The sequence below is a fragment of the Dermochelys coriacea genome, chromosome 11 (genome assembly GCF_009764565.3).
Source record: "Dermochelys coriacea isolate rDerCor1 chromosome 11, rDerCor1.pri.v4, whole genome shotgun sequence".
Classification (NCBI taxonomy): Eukaryota; Metazoa; Chordata; order Testudines; family Dermochelyidae; genus Dermochelys; species Dermochelys coriacea.
Genome location: NC_050078.2, coordinates 59,730,281 through 59,757,206, shown reverse-complemented (window position 1 = coordinate 59,757,206; position 26,926 = coordinate 59,730,281). Strand labels below are relative to the sequence as shown.

General features: G+C 42.0%; 1 protein-coding gene across 5 annotated transcripts in view; it reads right to left on the bottom strand.

The window, feature by feature from the left end:
- Positions 1-26,926, bottom strand: part of SPATS2L (spermatogenesis associated serine rich 2 like) — a 136,874-nt gene that overhangs the window by 89,781 nt on the left and 20,167 nt on the right. For 2 of the 5 annotated variants that reach the window (XM_038421036.2, XM_038421040.2), the window contains exon 2: positions 18,211-18,280. The exons of 2 other annotated variants lie outside the window; for them this stretch is intronic. The gene's annotated coding sequence lies outside the window, so the exon portion shown is untranslated. Of the gene's footprint in view, positions 1-6,488; positions 6,572-18,210; positions 18,281-26,926 lie in introns of those variants that run through there. One more of the 5 variants, XM_043505550.1, reaches the window with a different exon arrangement.

The following is a 26,926-nucleotide window of genomic DNA, read 5'->3' as shown; positions in this document are numbered from 1 at the left end:
GAGAGCTCCAGGGCAGGTTAGCAACACGAGTACATAATCAGGGGCTAGTACGGCCCACATTGAAGCCTGGGCCACTGCATATTTCCTGCTATTTTTAGCTGTGCTAACTAGATTAAAGCTAGCGAGGGTATGTCTACCTGAACTGCAATTACACCTTTGACTGCAGTGTATACTTATTGCTACAATGGGCTGTTTGCAAACCCTCTTATCTAGTCTTGCTACACATGCACATTTCAATCTCTTTGGAGAGCTAAACTCTTTCTTCAATAATTTTTCAGCATTACTTCCTCAATGGGCCAGTGGGTACCCTGCACTAGCTGAGATAAATGTCTTCCATTGGGGAAGAATTAGAGCCATGCTTTGTGGCCCTGCACAAAAAACAACAGTATAAAAAGCTTCTGTATCTCAGGAACCCATTTTTCAAATTACCCAAAATTTGGATCACTAACGCTACCCACTACTCCTGTGAGGCACATACATTTTCAAGACAATCCAAGTAAGCATGTGAATTTCAGAGCACTTAGAAGATTGAACCTTTAAACAGAAAGCACTGCTCGACCTTAAAAATATCAGAAAATCTGTCAGAAAATTCTGATTCCAGTTCTTGCATGTACAGTTTAATCTCAACATCAAACGCAGTGCGCTGTTCCACGTGGCGTGATAGTGATGTAAGCAGCAAATCAGGACTTAAAAATATCCCAGCACAGTGGCGCTGGAACAATTTTTAAGGTGGGGGTGCTGAGCTGCGCCCCCTTTTGCCCCTGTCTGCACCCCTCACTGCCCCAGGCTGGGGCCAGTGGGCCTCAGCTGGGGGTGGCTGCAGAGCCCTGGGCCAGCAGCCAGGACCCCAGGCCATCACCAGAGCCCCCGGACCAGTGGCCGGGACCTGGGGCTGGCAGCGGGCTAAGCGGGGCCGGCAGATGGAACCCCAGCTGGCAGGGGGCCGGCAGTCAGTACCCCAGGCCAGCAACAGTCCTCAGGACTGTTGGCCAGGACCCGAGTGGTGTGAGTGCTACTGAAAATCAGCTTGCGTGCTGCCTTTGGCACGCATGCCATAGGTTGCCTAGCCCTGGTTTAAAGCATAAAAAAGTCTGTTAGTACCAGGCAGAGTGCTTAGAATTGATCAGCAGGTCAAGTTAACCTGCCTCTGTCATTCTCAGCGTTCTGCTCCAGTGACCAAAGTCACAGTTACGATAATTTTTGTGAAAAAAATATACAGCAGACGGGGCAAAATCACAGATAAAAGATAAAAACTGTATTGAAGGTAAACATAAAATTCATCAAGCTGCATTTTATCTTGTACCCCATATAAAGATATCTAGATGAATGGAAGGCAAGAGACTAGAAATAAAATTTAAATTCAACTGAGGGGGTTCTAATGATATTGTAAATATTAAAAACTGACCATTTATGGTATCATTAAAAATGTGGTAATCAATCTCTCACTCCCTGTCCTTTTTCAAAAATACATCTATAAAATATGGAGAAGTTCAATCTTTATACACTCATAAAATATTTTATTATAGAAAAATTAATCAAGCATTTGTTAAAGAAGGGACACAGCTAACATTTAGTTAACACACTAAATGTTTTAAGAAACCATATTAGAGTCAGTTTAGGCACAGAATGATTGGTAGAAACTCTGTCACTCTCTATATGGGTTGAAAAATGAGTACAAATGATCCCTTTGTTATTACTTTAAAAACCCCAATATTTCATCCATCAGTCATTAAGAAAGTATACAATGCTATTATGCTTTCTGAGCAAGTAATGGGAACAGGGAACATAAGAACACCACAAGATTTTGGGAACGTTCTTTCATTAGGTAACACTGGGTAAGAGTCTGAAAACCACCTAAAGCCAGATTCTCAAAGGTCTTTTAGGTGCCTAACTCTCATTGAAATCTATGCGAGTCAGGTGCCTAAATAGTGTTGAAGAGCTGAGCCTAAGTTACTTAGGAGCTTGAAAAGTCAACAGGACTTGTGCTCCCAAATCACATAGGCTCTTCTGAAAATCCCTCCTGTTGTGTTTCTCATCCTGACTTTTAAGAGAGTTTCACATCTCCATTCATCCCAGCCAGGAAAGGTTACACAGAAACGTCCTGTTCAGAGCAGTATGCAAAACCTCAGTTGTAGGAAACTGAAGCAGAGAGTGAGATCTTATTTCTGTTTTATTTAAATCACACTGTACCGTATTTAAGCCTAATTTTTACTTTGGTTTTGTATCCACTCCCAAGGTATAATATGATCATGGATTTCTGTTTGCCTCCAACAGCCATCCAAATGTGCCTGGGAAGACTCCAGGGCAGTGACTAGAGTAGAGGTAGGCAAACTACGGCCCGCAGGACTGTCCTGCCTGGCCCCTGAGGCTCGCCCCCGGCCCTGCCCCCGCTGTTCCCCCTCCCACGCTGCCATGCCACCATGTGGGCAGGGAGTTGCGAGCTCCTGCTACTCTGAATGGCATGGTAAGGGGGTGGTGGTGGCGTGCATGCGGTGGTGAACAGGTTGGGTAGTGGGTCCTGGGGGGCAGTCAGGGGACAGGGAGCAGGAGGCGGTTGGATGGGGCAGAGGTTCTGGGGTGGTTGGGGAACAGGGTGAGTTGGATAGGGCATGGGAGTCCCGGGGGGCCTGTCAGGGGCTGGGGGTGTGGATAGGTCAGGGCAGTCAGGAAGCAGGGGGGGTTGAATAGGGGGTGGGATCCTGGAGGGGTGGTTTGGGGCGGGGGGTCCCAGGAGGGGGCAGTCAGGGGATGGGAACTGGGAGGGGGCGAATAGGGGGCAGGGGCCAGGCTGTTTGGGGAGGCACAGCCTTCCCTACCCAGCCCACCATACAGTTTCGCACCCCGATGTGGCCCTCGGGCCAAAAAGTTGCCCACCCCTGGACTAGAGTGTAGATTTAGTTGGTTTAAACTGAGGTGTCAGTGCTTTCAACCGCCCCTTCACTGTAGACTATGCTTTTTCCTTATGGACCACCTGATCCATTCATTCTCTTCCATAGCACTTGTACAATGCCTTTCATCTAAGGAAAAAAGCAGTCTCCAATGAAAATGCAACACTACCTCATATTCAGTCACTAGCAGGTGCCAAAATGTGATGAGTTATATCCTGTTCTCCCAAGATCTCTTCAAGATAATATCCTAGAACCAGTAAAGGGGGGGCTGGTGATGATATAACCATTGCCCCTATCTCTTCCCTGGGGTTCTTGCAGGGAAGAGCAGCTTTAAATTACTGCACTACTCCAATAACATCCCTACTGACAGAGGCTACCCGAGATGAATCAGTCATCCCTTGGTTTACCAAGCTCTTTCCCTCTACCAGGGAAGGCCCATCCACTGTAGGGACAATGCCAGCCAGCTCTGGGCCCTGGTAGCAGAGCAAGAGTTGTTAGCAGCTTGCATTGATGATGAACCTTTTGTCACTGGGGTTTGGAGTATGGCTTCCGCTCTACAAGTGAATCTGACTCATTGTATATTATTCAGCTTGAACTGGATGTGTCTCAAGTCCTAGGATTAATACGCAACTCTCACTAATATAACTGTGTACAACTAGTGGCTGGACTCAGCTACTCAAAGTAGATAAAACACTCCTCTCTCATATGCAGCGGGAAAAGGATTTCTCCCAGCATTTTAGAAAGAATGAGCTTTGAAAGAAAATTCACTTTCCATAGAAGAGTTTGCCAAAATAAACATTTGAATCTCACTCTTCACTAAGTGTCTGGAAGAGTCTTGCGAAACATGGTGATAAAGAGGAGTGAAATATAAAAATCTGCTCTGCAAAAACTACACACTCCCTCTAAAATTTTTTCCGCTGTAAAACCAGAGTTAACTTCCAATTTCCACAAACTGTATATTATCTACTAGTCATTCTAGCCAGGTATTTGAGTCATTCAAAATAATTTACACTGTCTCTGATTTTAGGTTAGCACAAACCGTAGATCAATTTATTTCTGCTGCTGCCCAAATTTGTACTGCTACAAGGACTGTGGCATGTCTGAATGCTAATGCCTGAAGTAGCAGGATAGCTTTTTCTTTTAATCACAGTAGTATTTTTTAGGGTTGTCAAGTGATTAAAAACATTAATCGCGATTAATCGCACTGTTAAACAATAATAGAATACCACTTATTTATATATTTTTGGATGTTTTCTACATTTTCAAATATATTGGTTTCAATTACAACACAACACAAAGTGTATAGTGCTCACTTTATATTTATTTTTGATTACAATTATTTGTGCTTTAAAAAAAAGAAATAGTATTTTTCAATTCACCTCATACAAGTACTGCAATACAATGTCTTTATCATGAAAGTTGAACTTATAAATGTAGAATTATGTACAAAAAATAACTGCATTCAAAAATAAAACAATGTAAAACTTTAGAGCTTACAAGTCCACTCAGTCCTATTTCTTGTTCAGTCAGTCACTCAGACAAACAAGTGTGTTTGCATTTGCAGGAGATAATGCTGGCAACTTCTTGTTTACGTCACCTGAAAGTGAGAACAGGTGTTCACATGGCACTGTTGTAGCCGGCGTCACAAGATATTTATGTGCCAGATGCGTTTAAAATTCATATATACCTTCGTGCTTCAACCACCATTCTTGAGGACATGCGTCCATGCTAATGATGGGTTCTGCTCAATAACGATCCAAAGCAGTGCAGACCGACACATGTTCACTTTCATCATCTGAGTCAGATGCCAGCAGCAGAAGGTTGATTTTCTTTTTTGGTGGTTTAGGTTCTGTAGTTTCTGCATCAGTGTCGCTCTTTTAAGACTTCTGAAAGCATGATCCACATCTTGTCCCTCTCAGATGTTGGACGGCACTTCAGATTCTTAAATCTTGGGTTGAGTGCTGTAACTTAGGGGTTCTCAACCTTTTTCTTTCTGAGGCCCCCCAACATGCTATAGAAACTCCATGGCCCAGCTGTGCCACAACAACTGTTTTTTCTGCATATAAAAAGCCAGGGCCGGCATTAGGGGGTAGCAAACAGGGCAATTGCCCGGGGCCCCACACCACAGGGGGCATCGTAAAGCTAAGTTGCTCAGGCTTTGGCTTTAGCCGCAGGTGATGGGGCTTCGGGCCCTGGGCTGCAGTTCTGCACAACAGGGCTTTGGCTTTCTGCCCTGGGTCCTAGCACGTCTAACACTAGCCATGCTTCACAGACTCTATGAAACCTGCTCGCGACCCTCCAGGGGGCCCTGACCTCTGGTTGAGAACCACTGATGTAGCTATCTTTAGAAATCTCACATTGGAACCTTCATTGCCTTTTGTCAAATCTGCAGTGAAAATGTTCTTAAAATGAACAACATGTGCTGGGTCATCATTCGAGTCTGCTATAACATGAAATATATGGAAGAATGGGGGTAAAACAGAACAGGAGACGTACTATTTTCCCCCAAGGAATTCAAATTTAATTATCGCATTATTTTTTTAATGAGCATCATCAGCATGTGTTCTGGAATGGTGGCCAAAGCACGAAGGGGCATAGGAATGTTTAGCATATCTGGCTTGTAAATTCCTTGGAATGCCGGCTACAAAAATGCCATGCAAATGCCTGTTCTCACTTTCAGGTGACATTGTAAATAAGAAGCCGGCAGCATTATCTCCCGTAAATGTAAACAAACTTGTTTGTCTTAGCAATTGGCTGAACAAGAAGTAGGACTGAGTGGACTTGTAGGCGCTAAAGTTTTACATTGTTTTGTTTTTGAGTGCAGTTACGTAACCAAAAAAAAAAAATCTACATTTGTAAATTACACATTCATGATAAAGAGATTGCACTACAGTACTTGTATGAGGTGAATTGAAAAATACTATTTCTTTAGTTTATCATTTTTACAGTGCAAATATTTGTAATAAAAATAATAATATAAAGTAAGCACTGTACACTTTGTATTTGCTGTTGTAAATGAAATGTAGATATTTAATAAATTTCAATTGGTATTCTATTGTTTAACAGTGCAATTAAAACTCCGATTAATCGCGATTAATTTTTTTAATCACGATTAATTTTTTGTGTTAACTGCGATTAATTAACAGCACTAGTATTTTTTAAAATAAATTACAGGGTCAATATAAGTATCATAGAGATTTAGAAGCCAGATTTTCAGAAGTGCTCAGCGTCCCAGAGCTCCCATTTACCAATGCTGTAGTGCCTACAGGCTGTGATCAGGGCCTTGTTTACTGTGTGTATGTGGCGCATGTGGAAATAAAAGTCCCTACCTCAAAGAACTGACAATCCAAATAGGCCAGATTTGCAACAGTGCTCAGGCCATATGGGAACTGCTGGATGCGGATTACTTTGGGGAAATCTGGCCTCTTCATTGTAGATGCTTTGGTAGGAGCTGAACTCTTTTGAAAATCTGGCCCCAATTATGGGTGCTAATCACTTCGTTCTGTCCCTAGAACTATACTCAAAATTGCAAGAAAGCAACTGGCAACAACAAAACAAGGGCTACACCATTTCAAACACAGTCTGTGCCCTAAGCCATACCAAGAGCTCCCTGGACAGGGCGTGAGACCGAGGCTCAATGCCTGGCTCTGCCACTGCTTTGCTGGGTGGTCCTGTGAAAGTCACTTCCTTCTGGTACCTCAGTTTCCCCCATCTGTAAAATGGAGGATAATGATACTGATTTCTTTGTAAAAGGTTTTGAGATCTATGGATGCAAAGCACTGTATAAAGGCTAATTATTATTATTGTTGTATACAAAGCTTCATGCAAAACAATCTCCATTTGCTGTGGTTTTGTTTCCCCAGTTGCAAATGAGATTTCTCTGTATTTCAGCCATACTTTTCTCCTCAGGGGAAGGGGACAGACAGGCAGGCTATACTAGGGAGTTTTTCCACCCACTGCAAGCAGGGGGCAGTTTGGGGCAAGACAGAGGAGGGGCTAAGGATCCATCAGAGGCCCACAAAAAGAGGTGCAGAAGGGCAGCAGCTGCTACTTCAAGCTAGGGATCCAATGCCCACTGAATTCAATGGAAAGACTCTCATGGACTTCAGTGAGCTCTGATCCATGGCCTTACGCTGTAATAAAAGCCAAAGAAGGGCTGCAATGCAGCCCTAAGGAGGTATGTGAAGGTGGGAGGAGGTAGAACTTTAGACCCTCACCTCCCACTTAATCCCCAAATAGCTCAGAGAGTGTGTGGGGATGGGTGAATTTCACCAAACAGAAGAATGCAGTTCCAGTGCTCTGTAGAGTCTTGGCAGCAGCCAGGGTCCCCACCTTCAAGTACGGACCTGTACCAATAGTTCACATTTTCTCACTTGGCTCAAACTGCTGCTGCGATCCTCAATACACATAGATTCCTCTTAAACACGACACCCAGCAAGTACTATTTTTGAACTGTGACACTATTCTAAGCAGTTTGTAGTATTAACGTCTTCATTCACAACTAACTGTCCTGGCAGACAGGACAACAGGCTTCAGCGTGTAGTAAAACTACTTGGTCAGCCCTGCCATGAGTTTGTGTCTATGGTTTAGCCACTTCTGAGTTGTACAGCCCTGGCATCAGGCAGGCATCAGATGAGATCTGTGGTTAGATTCAGAACAGAACAGAGCTGTGTTGCTCGCCTCCATGGACCCAACAATTTTGGCTGAACAGAAACAGCTCTGTGTGGTTACTCCGTATGTGGACTTTCTCCCACTAACACACTTGAAAAAACAAGACACACACACGAAAAGAAATTTACTTGGGATAAGATTCTGCTCCTATAGCCACACAGCAGCTCTTGACTGGTTGCTGCTCTCCTTAGATGGGCAGAGGTCTCAATCATGAAAAAGTGGGAGAGGAATGTGGGACAGCGGATCTGAGAGCTGTAGAACTGCATCCATGGTAGTTTGTCAGGGGTTTTCCTCGCTATTGGGGACCGAACATTAGCCTCCTCCCTCACATCCAGAGCTGAGTGAACAATGAATGGTCTGTTCATTCCATCTCCCTGTTGTCAAACTGTGTGTAAGCACACTGAGCTTACTGGAGGGAAGGTGCAAGGCATGTTTCCTCCCACTAACCCCTTGTACACCCTGCACTGGGACAGGAGACAAATCACAGTCCAGGCACTCTCGGAATCGCTCCTTCCTACTGCCCCTATGGCTATACCCCCTTTGCACTGTCCTGCACAGCTGGCTTGGTGCACTGGGATGAACAAGTGGCACAATCCAAAGGGATGGTAAGCATGCCAGCTCCCTCTGCATGGCAAGGAGGGACTGTGCCTCCTAAATCACAAGCCCTCTGAAAGCTCCCCTAGAGGAGAGGTGCAGCTCCCAGTCTAGCAGTTTGACTTGCTATATTTCTAACAAATAGGTCCACTCATCACAATTTTTCAATGAATCTTTTCTGCAAAGCCGTGTTTCAACCTATAGATTGCTTGCAAACTTTTCAGTGCAAGTATATGTGAACACATTTGATATTCACAATTTGATGTTTGCACTGTGTGAATTGGTTATCTGTGTCACATGGCATTGTTTTTATTCCCCAGCTGCATGATCTTACAACAATAGACCCGCTAAGAGATTTGAAGATGCCCAAATTGAGCACTTATGGTGCAAATTCTTGGGCAACAATACATTTACAAAGCCATTGGTGACACTTTCTGTTGCCAAAACCAAAAACTCATCCGTACTACTGTTCATAGAAAGAAAATAAGAGGGGCCATGAATAACAATGGGGCAAATTCTCAGTGTACATTCTAAATATAAACCTCATCTTAAAGAACTAAGAACTTCATTAACCTTTGTGACTTCCTAATAAAATGTTTGTGAAACCCCAGTTCAAGTTCCTATTTTGATGTAAGTGCGATCAGTTGAATCTGACAGAAGAAGTGCTTATTGTGTTTCTTGTGTCACACAACCCCAAGTGTAATTTTTCATTTAATGAAGCATTTAGAGTCAAAAATAAAACATTGCCAGGAAGAACAGAGATACTGATAAGGAAGTGACTCATCGAAGTTCTCCACAAAACTGAACTCAGTTTTTCACCCTGCTTCAGATTTTTTTGATATTTCATTTCCTGAGGTAATCGTACAACTTTAATTTTTAACGTATGTTAGTTTTGGAAGGACTTTATCTGGCATTCTGATAAACACAGGCTTTTGAGTTTCAAAACTAGAGTAGCTCCACGCTATTAATGTGGAAAACTGCACAAGAGATCAGCCAACAATAGCTGCGTGTTTATAAGTGGTCACAGAATTACACATACTTTTCTTATTCAGGCCAAATGGCCACCTTTAGTTCAGACTTCTGCTCCCAAATTCACATAGTGGAACTCTGACATTATCTTCTTCTCTCTATGTCTCCAAGACAGCAAATTGCTTAAGCCCATGCTGAAGTTCTACTGAATTCTGTGGGATGTAAATAAATGCTTAAGTAATTTTCCACATAGGGATTAAGTCAAGCATGTGCATCAGTGCTTTTCTGAATTGTGTGCAAAACTCACAGTGATACTAATGAGAATCTCACACGGAGGGAGAACACGGTAGCCAAGAAACTGCCACAACGAAGATCCGAGAGCAGAATTTTTACCTACTTGAGATTCTTTTTTAGAGTGACATTCAACTAAAAAATCACCCCAAAACCATTCTGAAATAAAGCAATACGCTCATCTTAAATATGTGAGGTAGAGCTTGCCTCCAATATTCACTGTTCCCTACTTCCTATTATTTATCGACCTACTTATATGGCCCCCAGCACCGTAGTATCCTATAATTATAGAACATATCCTCACAGGAACCCTGTGAGGTAGAGAAGTATTCTTATTCTCATTGTACCAATGGGGAACTGAGGTACAGAGAGATTATATCCAAGATTTTCAGACTAATGTTTTTGGAAAAGATCTGATTTTCAGAAAGTGCTGAGCATCCACCCTGTGAAAATAAATGCATATAAGGTGTGGGCACCCAAAACCACTACTCACTTTTTAAAATCTTGGTTTAAGTGATTTGTCCAAAGTCATATATTGAGAGAATCCATTGATTTCAGTGGAGCTACACTTATTTCTACCAGATGAGGACCTGCTCCACAAAGTCTACAGGAGGCAAAGCCAGGAACTGAACCTAGAGCTTCAGAGTCTCAGTTCAGCGGGTTTGTGTTTGTGTTGCAAACTTGTGGCTAAGGCTAAGGCCAAGGCCTTAGCCACAAGACTGCTCTTCTACCCATTTCTCAGCCTCAGCCATGCAACACAAACACAAAGCCAGTCCCTGCCAAGAAGTCTTGCATTCTACAAAACAGACACATTAATCCTGCCTCAGCGTGGGGGATGCACTAAATGACCTCTTGAGATCCCTTCCAGCCCTACATTTCTATGATTCTAAGACAGGACCCACTGGGGAGCCCAGACTCAGAAATAAAAGTAGTTTTGATTTTACTGAAGACATTATAAGATCTTCTTGTGCGGATTGTGGAAGGAGTGGATGTTCAGAAGGGATCTGGATGAGATGAAGGATGGTGGTTTGATTAACTCAACGAGGGATGTCATCCCTTCCATGGGGTAGAAAATGCCCAGAGACTGGAATAGAAAATGTGTGTCTAAATCTCCCATTTGAGAGCCGAGAGCACAATATTGCTCATGAAGTGAGAGTCATTAAAAGGCCTGCCCAACTTTCATAATGCAGAAGTTCATGCAAACTCATGTGGACCTTTCAGGGTATGTCTGCTAGGTGGTGTGATTTCCAGAGCAGACAGACAGACTCCCACTAGTACTGCTCCAGCTAGCAAGCTAAAAATAGCATTGTGGATGACGCTGCATGAATAGAGGCTCAGGCTAGCTGTCTGAGTCAAAGCCTGCTTAACCCTCTGGGTCTAAGTTCAGGTGGCTAGATCAAGCTGCTGCTGGTGCTACAATGTTCATATTGCTATTTTTAGCATGCTAGCTCGAACAGAGCTAGCACAAGTCTATCTACTTATGCTGGGAATCACATTCCAGTTGCAATGTAGACATATCCTTGGTCTATTTTCAGCACCCACAAGGTGCAGAAGCTAGGGGAAACTTCTAAGGCCCACAGATGTCCAGGGTGGAGGCTGAGTGCTGAAGAAATCATAGAATCATAGGACTGGAGGGGACCTCATCTAATCAAGTACCCTGCACTCAAGGCAGTATTATCTAGACCATCCCTGACAGGTGTTTCTCTATCCTGCTCTTAAAAACCTGCAATGATGGAGATTCCACAGCCTCCCTAGGCAATTTATTCCAGTGCTTAACTACCATGATGGTTAAGAAATTTTTCCTAATGTCCAACCTAAGCCTCCCTTGCTGCAATTTAAGCCCCTTACTTCTTGCGCTATCCTCAGAGGTTAAGGAGAACAATTTTTCTCCCTCCTCCCTGTAACAATCTTTATATACTTAAAAACTGTTATGTCCCTTGTCAGTCTTCTCTTCTCCAGACTAAAGAAACCCAATTTTTTTCAATCTTCCCTCATAGGTCTTGTTTTCTAGACCTTTAATCATTTTTGTTGCTCTCCTGTGGATTTTCTCCAATTTGTCCACATCTTTCCTGAAATGTGGCACACAGAACTGGACACAATACTTTAGTTGAGGCCTACTCAGCACAGAGTAGAGCCGAAGATTTACTTCTTGTGTCTTACTTACAACATCCGGCTAATACATCCCAGAATAATGTTCGCTTTTTTTGCAACAGTGTTCACTCATATTTATGACCCCCAGATCCTTTTTCAAAATACTCCTTCTTAGGCAGTCATTTCCATTTTGTATGTGTGCATCTGATTGTTCCTTCATAAGTGGAGTACTTTGCATTTGTCCTTTTTGAATTTCATCCTATTTACTTCAGACCATTTCTCCAGTTTGCCAGATCGTTTTGAATTTTAATCCATCCTCTAAAGCACCTGCAATCCCTCCCAGCTTGATATCATCCATAAACATAGGCTAACGAGGAGAGGCTCTTTGATCCCTTTCCACCTTGTGTACTCATGCAAGGACTGGCCACAATCTGGCCCTAAGCTTTTAAATCCTAAGGGACATGTTCTATAAGAAATGAGAAGTCCTTTTTTTCCTTTTTCTTTTGTGAGGTGTGGAGGAGACTACCAGCTTAAACAGTTCCAGTCACTTTACAGACCACAACTCCACCAGGGAAAAATCAACTTTTAATACTGCTGATTTCTGTCGGACTCACCTAAATGATCAAATCTGGCCCTCTCCCCACTGTCAATGTGCAACAGCAGAATCAGCTTTACATCTGTTTACCTTAGGCATTTTGTGATAGGCTCATTGCCACAATATCTATGTGCCATGTACACAAATTAGAAAGCAGCAGTTCCATCCAAAATGACCTTAATCTCCATCTGTCTGTTATGTATGCTATTTTCTTCATGGGAGTGGCACAAGTCTGTGATATGATCCAGAATTCTTATTAAGTAGTAGAGTTCTGGTTAAGTTAAGTACACTTGATGGGACATATTATTTTGCTACAGATATGATTCACAGTTGTCACCATGATGCACATCACAATCACTTATCATTTCACTGCTGCAGCAGGGATAGGACACAGATCTTCCTTCTCCAAAAGCACAGGTCCATGCTGCTTGAGCTAAGGAATGATCTCCATTAATTGTAAGCAGTACAGGGCTTGTGATGCTCAGGGAACGTCTACAAAGGAGCTGAGAGGTGTAATGCCCAGCTTGTGGAGTCATACATGGGCTAGCGCTGCTGGAGCTAGTGTCTAAAAATAGCAGTGTTGCCATGGTAACATGAGCAGCAGCTCAGGCTAAGCTCCTGAGTACAATCCTGTCTGACACTCCCCCACCCCCGGAATGTACTTTGGTGGCTAGCCCAAACTGCCACCTGTGCCATCAAAGACACACTGCTGTTTTAGGAGCTAGCTTGAGCAGAGCCAGTACATATACATGTAGCCAAGATGGGAATCGCACCTCCCAGCTGCTGTGTAGATGTATCGTCAGTTGCGCAGTTCTGATTCCATCCAGTGGAGGCAGTGGTACATATCTTGTCATTTCATCACAGTGTTCTATTTAATGTGAAACAATCTTTGCTTTATGGTGGGTTTGTTAAGCTGTCATGGTAAAGCTGCATGGAAAATATTGTCCTTTTCTGTATTTTATGTGCATATAGGATAGAAGTTGGAGTGACAAGGCATTTCACTTATCTATAGATTACAGCTCTGTGAAACCTAGTCCTGGACAGTTTTCAGAGCACCCATCACCACAGCATAGCTGCTAGCAGGAACAATTTGGAAACTAAATTGATTTGTGTTTTGTTGATTGTATGGATTCTTTCCCACTTGGTTTCATTTCTGTTTATCTGAGTTGTTAGCTCCCTACCCTTTGCCTTACGATGATACCAGAAATAATTAGCTCATATTATATTGCCTCACTCCTCGCCCCGTCCCTTTTTTCCTACGTGTTTGAATTTCTGTGAAGATCTATCATGGTTTGCAGCTGAACAACATGCTGAATTTATATGCTGAGCTAATCCAGTACTTTGTGCAAGATGATCCTTTGAGGAAGATAGAAAAGGGCAGCTACTTAGACGGAGAGAAAATGAATTTGATCAAGCTATAAAGTAAAATGCAGTAAAGGTTCATTTTTGTAACCACAAAAATTCAAAGGTGACCAGAAGCCAGTATTTTTATCTCTTTCAAGAATATATTTGTTTAAACATATCAAGGATTTCTTTCTGCTAATCAGTATCTGAAACCAGCAGGTCCATTTCTGTTCTGTATGTATGAGAATGTGAGCTGAAATCTGTAGCAAACTGGACTAACTGTGAGTACATGATTCCAATGGGGTTTATAGGTTTTTAATATTTTCAAGGTCACAGAGGTGAAAATGAAATAATTTAACAACAGTCTTCAAGGCTGATACATTGACTTGGAAATCAGTGCATCTGGGTTCACGTCCCCTCTCTGTCACAGACTTAGGTAATTCACTTATAATCTCCCTGTGCCTCAGTTTTTGCTCTGTAAAATGGGGAAAATAGTACTGCCATCCCTCACAGGAGAAATATTTGTGAGGCGTTCAGATACTATGGTGCTGAGGTCCATAGGAGACCTTCTTTCTCACACATTTGTGCAAACACACCCCCGTGTGCTCTTCCAGTACATCTTCAGCTCTTGTCAAGATCTATAGAACAAATACCTAGATTCCGCATGTTGAATGAGTTATAAATCCAGTTTTTGCTTTTTTCCTGCTGTATTTACCAACATATCAACTTTTTTTTATACTATAGTCAACTACGCTACCAAATTTTACTAATTTTATAAAGGAGCCTCCAATAGAATTCACCTACTGTGCCTTGCAAAGTAATTTTTCTTTAAAAATGTGCAACAGGCTTAAACAGAGAGTTGTTACATGGCAAAACTACAAAGCCATGTACAGCTGAATGTTTAGAGAAGGTGGTATCGTAGACACGTACTCCCATTATTTAACAATTTAAAACCCAGTGGTCATAAATTGTAGCTGTCACAGAGGAAAGAAAAAACAAACAAAACATGGTGGTGTGAAGCAAGGCCTTCTATAGACAAATTCATTTTGCAACCCAGGAGTATGGCCAAGTGTATATGGTAAATAATTACTTGTCTAGCTGTTAGCTCTACCCACTAGAGTTGAGTGAATGATCAAGTCAGTTTCTGACCAAGCTTTGAGCTGTCAGAAACGATGGCCTGTCTGTAGTGCAGGATATTGTGCAGCACATCTCCATCCCTCTTAGGAAATGCTATAACACAAGAATTCAGTGGTTTGAGCATTAGCTTGCTAAACCCAGGGTTGTGAGTTCCATCCTTGAGGGGGCCATTTAGGGATTTGGGGCAAAAATTGGGGATTGGTCCTGCTTTGAGCAGGGGGTTGGACTAGATGATCTCCTGAGGTCCCTTCCAACCCTGATATTCTATGATTCTTCTTCTTCTCAGTTGAGTACTGCTGACTTTTCACAATTCCATTAAGAGGTAATTGACTTCCTGCTATAATTGGTCTTCCAAATAAGAATCATAACTTGCACCTCTGTAAAAACAACGTTTGTCCATGGATAATCTGTGAAGGATCTAAATTTGTGAAATCGATTGTCTGCCCAGCTCTGGATGGCAGTGTACCAGAGCACACAACTCACTACAGGAATTTCCTTGTTAGAATCCAGCTGGCTGGAATTCCAGACCAAAGGTCTTACCCATGGAACAATGTGTGAAAGTACATGGTTTAGTTAGCAGGATTTATGCAACCGTTTTAGTTTTGACTTGTAGTTTTTATAGTGGATGCCTCCCAGACCTCCAGAGGTAGTGCGCTCTCATGAAATTAGCAGACTCCCCTCAGAGAGGCTGCCCAGCTAGTGTATATAAAGGTGGGATAGCCATCGTCTCACCTCCTCCCCACCCTCTTTGGAGCACCATGCATTAGCAAGCAGCTGACCCTATACTCTCCTGAGCACAGAGACAGCACCTGTGGTTGGCTTAAGTTGGCTGTGCCTAGGAAGGAGGAAGATTTGGAGCAAATAATCAAGCAATCAGTTTGCAAACACCTAGAAGATAATAAAGTGATACGTAACAGCATGGATTTGACAAGAACCAACCTTGTCAAACCAATCTAATAGCTTTCTTTGACAGGGTAACAAACCTCGTGGATGGGGGGGAAGTGGTAGAAGTGGTATATCTCAACTTTAGTAAGGGTTTTGATACTGTCTTGCATGACCTTTTCATAAACAAATTAGGGAAATACAACCTAGATGGAGCTACTTTAAGGTGGATGCAAAACTGGTTGGAAAACTGTTCCCAGAGAGCAGTTATCAGTGGTTCACTGTCAAGCTGGAAGAGCATATCAAAGGGGTGCTGCAAGAATTGGTCCTGGGTCTGGTTCTATTCAATATCTTCATTAGTGATTTAGATAATGGCATAGAGAGTGCATATCTGTAGCAAAATAATGTGTCCCATCAAGTGTACTTAACTTGTTGTGACAATGGGCAATGTTGTGGCAATGGGCATATCACAAAATGCCTAAGGTAAACAGATGTAAAGCTGATTCTAGCACTATCTCCTGCTGTTGCACATTTATAATGGAGAGAGGGCCAAGACTGATCATTTAGGGGAGTCTGACAGAAATCAGCAGTATTAAAAGTTGATTTTTCCTGGTGGAGTTGTGGTTTGCAAAGTGACTGGAACTGTTTAAGCTGGTAGTCTCCTCCACACCTCACAAAAGAAAAAGGAAAAAAAGGGACTTCTCATTTCTTATAGAACATGTCTCTTAGGATTTAAAAGCTTAGGGCCAGATTGTGGCCAGTCCTTGCATGAGCACACAAGGTGGAAAGGGATCAAAAAGCCTCTCCACGTTAGCCTTTGAAGCGTCTGCCTGCTATTACAAGAGTGCAGAGATCGCTCAGGCTGGCAACATTAGCACTACCAAAGGAGCAGAGAGGATGCAGGGCTACAGCTGCGGGGAAGTACACACTGCACCCTGTTTCAGGGTGATACAGTGACTGTGACCCTTGAGAGCTCCAGAAGGCACAATGCTTCCTGGAGCTCCTGGTAGGGCAGTGAGCAGGCACAACACCCTCAGTTCAGGGATTGGGTTTAATGTTGTCATTTTGCCCTTTGTGTAGAAAAGCTTGGAGTAGACATTTAAATTTCCTGCATCTACCCAATGACTGGGGGCTGCATTAATGGATTTTTCACTGTCAGCAACAGCACCTGTGGTAGAACATCATATAAGAACGGCCATACTGGGTCATAACAAAGGTCCATCTAACCCAGTATCCTGTCTTCCGACAGTGGCCCATGTCAGACGCCTCAGAAGGAACAAACAGAACAGGTAATTATTGAGTGAGATCCCCTTTCGCCATTCCCAGCTTCTGGCAAAGAGAGGCTAGGGACACCATCCCTAACCAACCCGGCTAATAGCCATTGATAGACCTATCCTCCATTAATTTATCTAGTTCTATTTTTAAACCCTGTTATAGTCTTGGCCTTCACAACATCCTCTGGCAAAGCGTTCCACACATTGGCTGCACGTTGTGTGAAGAAATACTTTCCTTTGTTTGTTTTAAACTGGCTGCCTATTAATTTCATTTGGTGACCCCTTGTTCTTGTGTTAGGAGGAGGAGTAAATAACACTTCCTTATGAACTTTCTCCGCACCAGTCATGACTTTATAGATCTCTCTCATATCCCCACTTAGTCATCTCTTTTCCAAGCTGAAAAGTCCCAGTCTTATTAATCTCGCCTCATATGGAAGCTGTTCCATACCCCTAATCATTTTTGTTGCCCTCTTCTGAACCTTTCTAATTCCAATATATCTTTTTTGAGATGGGGTGACCACATCTGCACGCAGTATTCAAGATGTGGGCATTTGATGTTGGAAAACATCAGAACACTGATGGTCTAACAGGGCAGTAAAATAAAAAATAAATGGCATGGCAATGGGATAGAGATAATAATAAAAATAAAATATTATTATTAGCAGATTTGTCTATCATTGGGCTACTTGTTTATCACATTGATATATCAAGGATCATACAACATTCCTACATCTCTCATTTGTAGGACTTAATGGGATAATTAGACCAGCAATCATCCTATTCACTTGTGCATGCAAATTCAGGCTGTGTGCACACTAAGGATATGTTTACACTGGGAAAATACATCATGTTAGAACACTTGTTAATTGACTTGATTTTAAACATGATTAAGGTACAAATTTCAAAAGTGATTTAGGAGCCTAAGTGCCATTCACAATGGTGACTTGAGGCAATTAGGTGCCATGGGTCACTTCTGAATACAGAATTTAGACGCTTTTGAAAATTTTATGCTTCACCCTTAGTGTGGACAAGGATAATTGTATTTTAAAACATGTCAGCTGGTCTCGGTAAACATTAGGGTCCCCCCACAACCAACCAAACTTATGGTTAACCAAGACCAGCTAACATACTTAAACATGATTGTCCTTGTCCACACTATTGGCTATGTCATGTTCAACATTGTGTTAACTAACATGTTTTCTAACATGATGGACTTTCCCAGCATAGACATACCCTGAGTTCTTATTATCAGATGTGCTGAGCACCATCTACAACAGAAGTCAGCAGACATAGTAGGTGTTCAGCATGACTGAAAATCAGTCTCTAAATGGATAGCTTTGTAAAAAATAAATGACAATAAGTAATTAGCAGTAGAGAATGACATCAATGTGGGGTCAAGAGTCTCGGAGATTAGTTATCTATAACACTATGTAAACTATAAGGTGGTTAGTGAGAAAAAAATCAGGTGTCTTACCAAACTGAATGGCTCCAGTTTCTCTCCCTCGTTTTTTAGATAATCCAGTTGACTGTATCTTCTGTAATAGCTATAAATTACAAGAAGAATTATTAGTTATACTGTTTCTGCTTATTGTTCTGGCTCTCTTGTCATGAGTGAGCTTTTCTTGAGCAAATCTCAAAACCTGATTGCAGTTGCCATCCAACCCCTTATGCAGACAAACACAGTGCCTAAATTTTGATATGTTGGGAGCCACTTTGGCAGTTTGCCAAGAGCCCACAGCTCTTGCCAATTTGCATATAAATGTACACAAGAAGTTTCTCAAAATCAAATGTACACAACCACAATTTGCCTGTACTTGTATGCCCATTCACAGATAAATTGAAATTGATTTCCTGCACTGGCAATGAAAACCTGTACTTATAGATTCATAGATACTGAGGTCAGAAGGGACCATTCTGATCATCTAGTCCGACCTCCTGCACAGCGCAGGCCACAGAATCTCACCCACTCACTCCTATGAAAAACCTCACCCATGTCTGAGCTATTGAAGTCCTTAATCATGGTTCAAAGACTTCAAGGAGCAGAGAAGCCTCCCTCAAGTCAACCATGCCACATGCTACAGAGGAAGGCGAAAAATGTCCAGGGCCTCTCCAATCTGCCCTGGAGGAAAATTCCTTCCCGACCCCAAATATGGCAATCAGCTAAACCCTGAGCATATGGGCAAGATTCACCAGCCAGATACCCAGGAAAGAATTTTCTATAGTAACTCAGATCCCAAATCTCAGATCTTCATCAGCTTCATCCTCCCCCTGCAGTTAGAGCAGGAGGGCAGTCCTGGGCTACAGTTTGGGACTTCATTGCCCGCACTCCGGACACCTTTGGTTGTATTGTGATTATACTGGTCCAATCACCACTTTAATCAGACACTCATACCCTTGTCATGACTTGCTCTGGAACAGCCATTTCAGCAGAGATAGCAAGTTCTGCTCACTGGCCTCTTAATTAGCCCTTAATTCTCGAACTTCCTGAAGGGCAGACAGCCTTTGACAAATTTAGCTGGTTTGCTTTGTCTTCCTGGACTCATTTTTCTTTTGATAATATGAAATACTCACTCTTTATTACAGAATGGGAATATACGACTGTTCTCATATTTCACCCTTTTTATACACAGGGAAACAATACATTTTTCACAAAGGCCCCAGAGAGCCCTGTATGACATGAGTCCCACCTAAGCCGCAGCTTTTCTTTCAAAGCAGGATACAAAGTTAATTTCTCCAGCATACAAAATAGCATGGTTCTCACTGAGTTACTGCCCCTGCAAAGGTTTTTTGCAGGTTACATTGGAAGGGTCCTTTACAATCTAAACACATTCTTTGCATGGCTTGCTGAATCTTAGATCACAATTACATTCAAAATCTAGTGGAGGAGTGGAATGCTTCAGAGTCTGATGCTTCACTGAGGAAATACGAAAGTCGTTAAGCTTATTACAGTGTAATAAAGCTCTTCAGGGGTCAGATTGTACATGGTAGGCACTGGCTTGAGTCTTAGGGGAGCCACACAGAGACTCCAGGCCCACAAAGGGAGTATGCCCATTTCTGTAGCCCTGAGAAGGGTGAAGAATGCTCCACTTCAGAAAGCTCTGGGAGGTGCATGAGAGGGGGCAAATGCTACGGCCCCATCTCCCCTCTGCCACTTTGGAGGGAATATTCCGGGCCTCCGCACAGGGAACATGGGTGGGATGGGGAGAATGGAGAAGGCCCATTGTGTCCTCTGCCTCATTTGAGCACCTGAATGGAGGCCTGGCACAATCTGAGCCCAAACAGACTCATCTAAAGATTTACTAGAGATTCAGAGTCAGCATATGTAACTTCTCTTTGCCATTCTATAGATTGGCATGTACTGTGCTGGTTATTTTAGCACTCTTGTCTTACACAGAAGGTAACAGTGTACAATTACAGTCATTGCACGTTGGAGGATTCAAGTATGTCAACACTGCACACTCCTTTCAGCAAGCATACAGTACATACACTGCGCGCCCCCTAGCATAGGTATAAATAGCAGTGCAGAAAGTGAGGCATTGTTTAAGTGTGTACAGACACACCTGAACCCCAGGGTATATACCCCACATGGCGCTCAACATGCCCAAGCAGTGCCTCCCCCGTTTATACTGCTATTTTTAGCAGTGCAGCGTCCCACTGCTGAAGTCTTTCCTACCGCACGACAGACTTTGGCAGCGGGGAAAGGCTCAAGCAGGGGGCAGGCAGCGGGGAAAGACTCTGGCAGCTCCCTGCTGCCCAGCCTTTCCCTATTGCTTTCTCCCTATCAGAGCCTTTCACTGCCACTGGTAGCTACACACCACAGTATTGTTTGTCACTGCAGCAAGTAGCTACATGTACCCTACATGCCACCACCAGTGGTGTCCAGTATAGACATAGTCCCAGAGTCTTATCAATAGTTCTGTAGTCATGGTTGTAAGACACTTTATATTCTAAGCCCCAGTTTTGATTCCCTCTCCCTCCCAATTCTAAATCTGTAAGGGCAGGGGGAATGGAAGGCTCCTCTCAGTCTAGGTATTGCTTACTCTAAGGTCAGGAGAACATTTGTGGAAAATTCAAAATAAATCCAACAAGCCATCAAACAAGTTCCTTGACTTAGAAGAATGAATGGGTCTGTCTTTCAGTCAATTGTTCTTGCTGTTTTTGTCCTATTGTATTTCAGGAATGGTTTGGCTTAGAAAATTACAAATAGTCTCATGTGCTTGTTCTCAAGGAGCACTCAAGAATGCATAGGATCACATTCATGAAGTGATTCAAATCAGAATTTCAACTCTTGTGCCTTGAGGTTTCTCACGGAAGTGGGCTATTTTTAAATTAGAGGAATAGTACAAAAATAATTTGAAGTCACAAATCTCCTTATCTTCTGGACTCTCATAGCTTTAAAATGGTGAACGTGATTTTAAACAAAACAGCTAGATACCATTTTTAAAGTTTGCACAAAAGTAAAGTTTTATGGATATTGCAAAAGTTTTCTCCCTGCGGTAGCAGCGGCCAGAACTCTGGGCCTTTTAAATCACTGCCAGACCCCTGCTTCTGTAGCCCCCGGGACTCTGGCAGCGATTTAAAGGGCCCGGGGCTCCCGGCCGCTGCTACTGCAGTGGAGCCGCTGGCTCTTTAAATCGCCGCCAGAGCCCTGCTGCCGGAGCCCTGGGGTAGAGACGGTGGTCGGGAGCCCCAGGCCCTTTAAATCTCAATGTAAAGGGCCCGGGGAGTTAAACCTCAATGTTGAGGCCCTGTCCCCTGCTCAGGACTCTGGCATACTGGTAAGTCCTTTAAGTTACTTTCACCCCTGTTAGTATCTAACAGTAAATCATTCTTATAACTCCGCTGTAAAATACTGGAACCACTGGAAGCTCAAAGATAGTTTAAAGGATGAATTGTAGATTCTGCTGTAGCACAAGGCCTCAGAAAATTGGTGTTAGATAAAACAAATTCTACCTACTTCACAAGCTCCTACAGTATACTTCCAACACCCAGGAGTAAATTTGTTCATGACTGTGATGTTTACTTGCTATCTAAAGTTTCAGAGTAGCAGCCGTGTTAGTCTGTATTCGCAAAAAGAAAAGGAGTACTTGTGGCACCTTAGAGACTAACAAATTTATTAGAGCATAAGCTTTCGTGAGCTACAGCTCACTTCATCAAAGTGAGCTGTAGCTCACGAAAGCTTATGCTCTAATAAATTTGTTAGTCTCTAAGGTGCCACAAGTACTCCTTTTCTTTTTGCTATCTAAAGGCAGTTTAGCCTGTTTTCTGTTTGTTTGTTTGTTTGTTCATTTGTTTGTTGCAGAAAATACAGTCCAGGGTTTTTTTGGCATCCATTACCAGTGTATTATTAATAATCCTGATGGGACAGACTAATTCCCCATCTCTCCCAGATGCATGAAATCACTCTTTTTCTCCTCACCAAGAAATCTGGTCATGCATTGAGCTTCCAGAGCAGCAGCATTCTTTGGGGAATTTTTTAAAAATAAAACCATGTATAAATCATATCAATGGATGCACATATCTTGGAGCAGTTACCTCTTGCAGCCTATTTGTAGAGTACTGTTTGAAACAGGGCTACATTAATTTGTACTAGGGAACTTTTAGTGCATGCCAACAGGATCCACGTGGGCCAGTTAGTGTACAACACACTTGCCTGCACTAGAATTTACACCCCTCTAATGTAGACTATGGCACTGTGTAGACAAGCCCTAGGTAGATATCTACACTGTGTTCATCTTGGTGATGCCTATTTACCATATGGCTGAATCAAGATCTGCTAACTTGATCCAAGGTGAGAATTTCTGCAAAGAATACAGATCACACTTCTGGATAGTTCCCTCTACTACTGTGAAGTTACATTTATTAATATTTGTAAAGTGCTTAGAGATGCTCGGGTGGAGGCTACATAAAATTGCATAGTATCATTAATAATTACTGTTACCATCCCAGATATGCCAGAGCACATCCAGAGCAGTTTAAGCATTCATTTCCCTTCCCGCTCCAAAAAGAATATATACATATACCCACTTCCAGGGGTGTGGCTTTATCAGTAACTAACATAACAAAGCAAAGCTCATTTTAAGCTTTTGTCTCCAAACTGTGGCTGCCTCAGAAAGACACTCCACTCTTTTTACATGCTGTTTGGGAGGTAACTAGAGTCACCTCCCAGCATGAACCAGCAGAGTTTGTATCTTTATGTAGGATTCCAGTACCTGAATTCAGGGTGTGTCAGCAGAGGAGCCTAGCAAGCTGCAAAAAGGTCTAGAAACTGCTTCTACACACAGATAATACAATATACTGGAAAACACCTCTTAAAATAAAGCTTATCTTACTACCCCAATGCAGTGCTTGAGGCAAAAAGAGAAGGCCATTACGGAAGCTGCAGAGAATGAATCTTTTTGTTTTATTTGGATCTGTACAGTAGCCCAGCCTATAAATAGAAACCAGTATTTACATTTGCTTTACTTTATTTTAAAGTTGTGGGATTGACTGTAATCAAGCAACACCACAGAGCCTGGGAGAGCTAGTTAAGACAAACCTTGGGTACCCATATTAGCCACCTAATGCTCAGTGCTGAGAAGTGCAGCGTGCCCCCAATTCATACTGACTTCATTGGGAGCTGAGGGTGCACAGCACCTTTCAGGATCAGACCCTAATTCTTTTAATCTATAGGTCTGGTTTAAATCCTGATATGTCAAGTGTGGCCAGATAAATGTCCAAAGAAGTGTCAAGGTTCACAGTTAAAATGGATTTCTATGACCTATGTTAAAAAACGCTCCACAGTGTAATTAGAAAATCCCTAGAACGTAATCTAATAATTATTTTAAATTATTTTTAAGAAAGGTTCATCAAAAAAAATTAAAGTGTGTTCCAACAAATACCCACAGTGGCATTATTCTGGGCACAAATGATCACCCTATCCATCTCTAGCAAGCTAGCATAATTAAGCATTCCGCATCTACTATGATTAACAACTGGAGTTATCTGATTCACGGTTAACAATGCAATTGCAACTATTTTCAACCGGCAAGTCCTCCACTTAATCTGTCTCTGGCCTCCCAATGGAATAACATGAGTTTCTGAATATTTCATATCTTTCCCAAGTGGAACCAATTGTGCCCGCACTTTGTTGGTTAGGAAGGGCTACCAGAAGTTACACACTGACTTTTTCAGCTGTCCAAACAACAAACTAGAGATTTCCTTAATAATTATCCCAATAGGCTTTTTTGTTAGTTCATTTTTAAATCACTCCACTGTACCTTGAAACAGTATGGCAGACACATTCAGAAGATCCTTTGATGTCAGGATATGACTTAATAAACAGTGCTTTTCCTTTTTTTTTTTTTTTTAAGATAAAATGAATTACTAATCAAAACAAACGCTAAACAGAAAACCTAGGTCTGAATATATAAAGTGCTTTAACTAAGCATGAGTTGGAATTTTAGGAGACAAAGCAAAGTGTACATCACACATACAACAAACAATGTGTGATGTAAAAGACACTAACACCTTATATACTGAGATTGTGGTGCACCTTAGCAGAGGGAATTACAGTGGCTAAATGTAATAGGCATATATATGTTGTTAAAAAACTCTGGAAGATATAGAAAATATTACAGATATAGTGAGTACTGGTTAGCTGAGGGGACTGGCAATCCAATTCACAGCTTTGGCTTTCTTGGTCTCCATTTTAAATCCAGGCTAAGTCTGTAGGGACAAAAAAATCATACTGTTCAATACAGTCCCCAATGGACAAGTAGTCACATACTGAAAATTATCGGCACAGTCAGTACTGTTTTTGCAGGGTCATGATAAAAGCCGAAGACTGTATTAACACAAAAGTCACCCCTAGCAGCAGCGGTCCTTCCGTGTCACACTGAAATGCATGGACAGGGCAGTTTGGGGGATTTGTACTGTGGCTGCCTTTGCTGTGCTTGTTCTGTTGGTCAAGGGGAGATTTCAGGCCCCATGGACGTCAAGTCAGCACCTTCCATCTGAACTAAGTTTTCCTATATATATATATACACACAATTGCATAATCAGGCACAAAGCTTAATGGAGCTTCATGGATGATCGCTTAATGGGATGATCTCTCCCAGGGCTACTTGGTGTACAGGGGGAGGGGAATGATTGCTCTACACTATCCACAGGAGTGATGCATATTACTCCCAACAGTGTATCAGCTTGGGTCCATGGGCCAGTGTAGTGGGGAATGGGGCATTCTCTATCTGGGTGATGCGTTCTCTGGAAGGAGGCAGGACTGAGCATTCTCAGAGACTGCTGTTGTGATCTGCCCTTGCACACCTTCCCATCCCATGCATTCATGCAAAGGCAGATCACAGTCTGATTCACTGTATTTTTTTCTGTACCGTTTGTTTCTGTGCTTGGGTTTTTACATCATGAAGCTCTCTGGGTTACAAATTTTCCCTCTGATATAAAGCCCTGAGCACACTTTTCTTTATTAAACACTCCATTTAGAAGACAGAAAAACTCTCATTCTTGCACACAAATTCTAAGAACAGGGTTGTAATGGAACTGTGTAATGTTTGTACAGATTTGTACAGAGAAATGAATACTGAATTCAATTTACATATGTAATGATAGCATTAGACTGATGTTTGTCATACAGAGTAGGAGCAAAATTACCAGTGAGACCTTCAGTGGACTTAATCATGAGTGTAATGAGAAAACTCATTCCCATGTATTTCTGCAAAGATCTATCAGTATTTCACATCACAAAAGGAGTCACGCATAGTTCTCAAAGCCAAAGAGAGAAGGCTCTGTGAAATAAAAATTTGTGCATCAAAGCAGCAATTTCATGGGAATTATAAACAAATAAAAAAGTTGGGAGCAAACTTTAACTTTGGAATTTATCATTTCTTTTGATGTTCTTCAAGCATTTTTTGCCTGGGAATAAATACAATCACTGGTCTCATTCTTCCACAAATGGCATTGGTTGGACAACATATGTATTAGGAAGAGAAACAGCATGAAAAAATAAATTCTTTTTTAAAATAGTGAGTTTGGATGACATCGAGCTAAATTCTGCTCTCCTCTACTTTGTTGTAAATCCGGAGTTATTCCAATGAAATCACATTTACTCCAGTCTAAAGGAGATCTAAATTTGGCCCAGGGTCTGCAGACCAGTACCTTTTACACTGGTAATTTATTCAGGATTTAAGCATTTATTTACTTTTTTAGGAACACATGTATATTTACTGCTGTGCCCCAGCAACTGACGTATGACTTGGCACTTCTGCTCTGAGTGTCTTTGATCCAGCAATGTGCACTTACTAACATGATATATTCTGCATATTTTATGGTATGCTTAAAAAAAAGTTATGTTACAGTTAACAAGGGAAAGCTGAATGGAAAATGCTACATGTATGAGATGTGCCTGAGTTGCCATTGCCAATGCAACCTTGCCTTTCGGAATTTCCTGACTTCTGCACATTTAATCCTGCAAGCTCAACACTGCATTTATGTTATTTATTTTTAATTTAATTTCCTAGTGGTTCTGTTTGTTTTTAAGAAAAAAGGGGAAGAGGATAAAAAATAAATCTGGCTGTAATCAGCCTGCACTGCTTACAACTCTACAGGCTTCAACAGAGGACTCTACCTGTTATTTTAACTAATGTGTGACGTATAGCTTGGATTCTGCATTGCATATGAGCTGTGCTTATTTCAGTCAGTAGTATTAAGCAATCTGCATGACTGTCCTGAGGTGGGCTTTGCCTTTACTAGGAAAAGGTATGTTTTTAACATGGTAATAAACCCATATTAAAATCCTGGCTAAAATCCTAGGTATACTTCAGGTCCCCCTTGACCAGTTGACTCTTGTTAAAACTACAACTTGCTTGTCTACACTAGGATTTTAACACATGTTCACTAAAATTAAAAAGAAAAGGAGTACTTGTGGCACCTTAGAGACTAACAAATTTATTAGAGCATAAGCTTTCGTGAGCTACAGCTCACTTCATCGGATGCATTCAAGTGAGCTGTAGCTCACGAAAGTTTATGCTCAAATAAATTTGTTAGTCTCTAAGGTGCCACAAGTACTCCTTTTCTTTTTTGCGAATACAGACTAACATGGCTGCTACTCTGAAAACTGACTTCTATGGAACTCTTTACAAAAGTAAGCATTACTCCCATAAGTAAGGGTTGCAGGATTGGGCTCAAGAGGCATAACT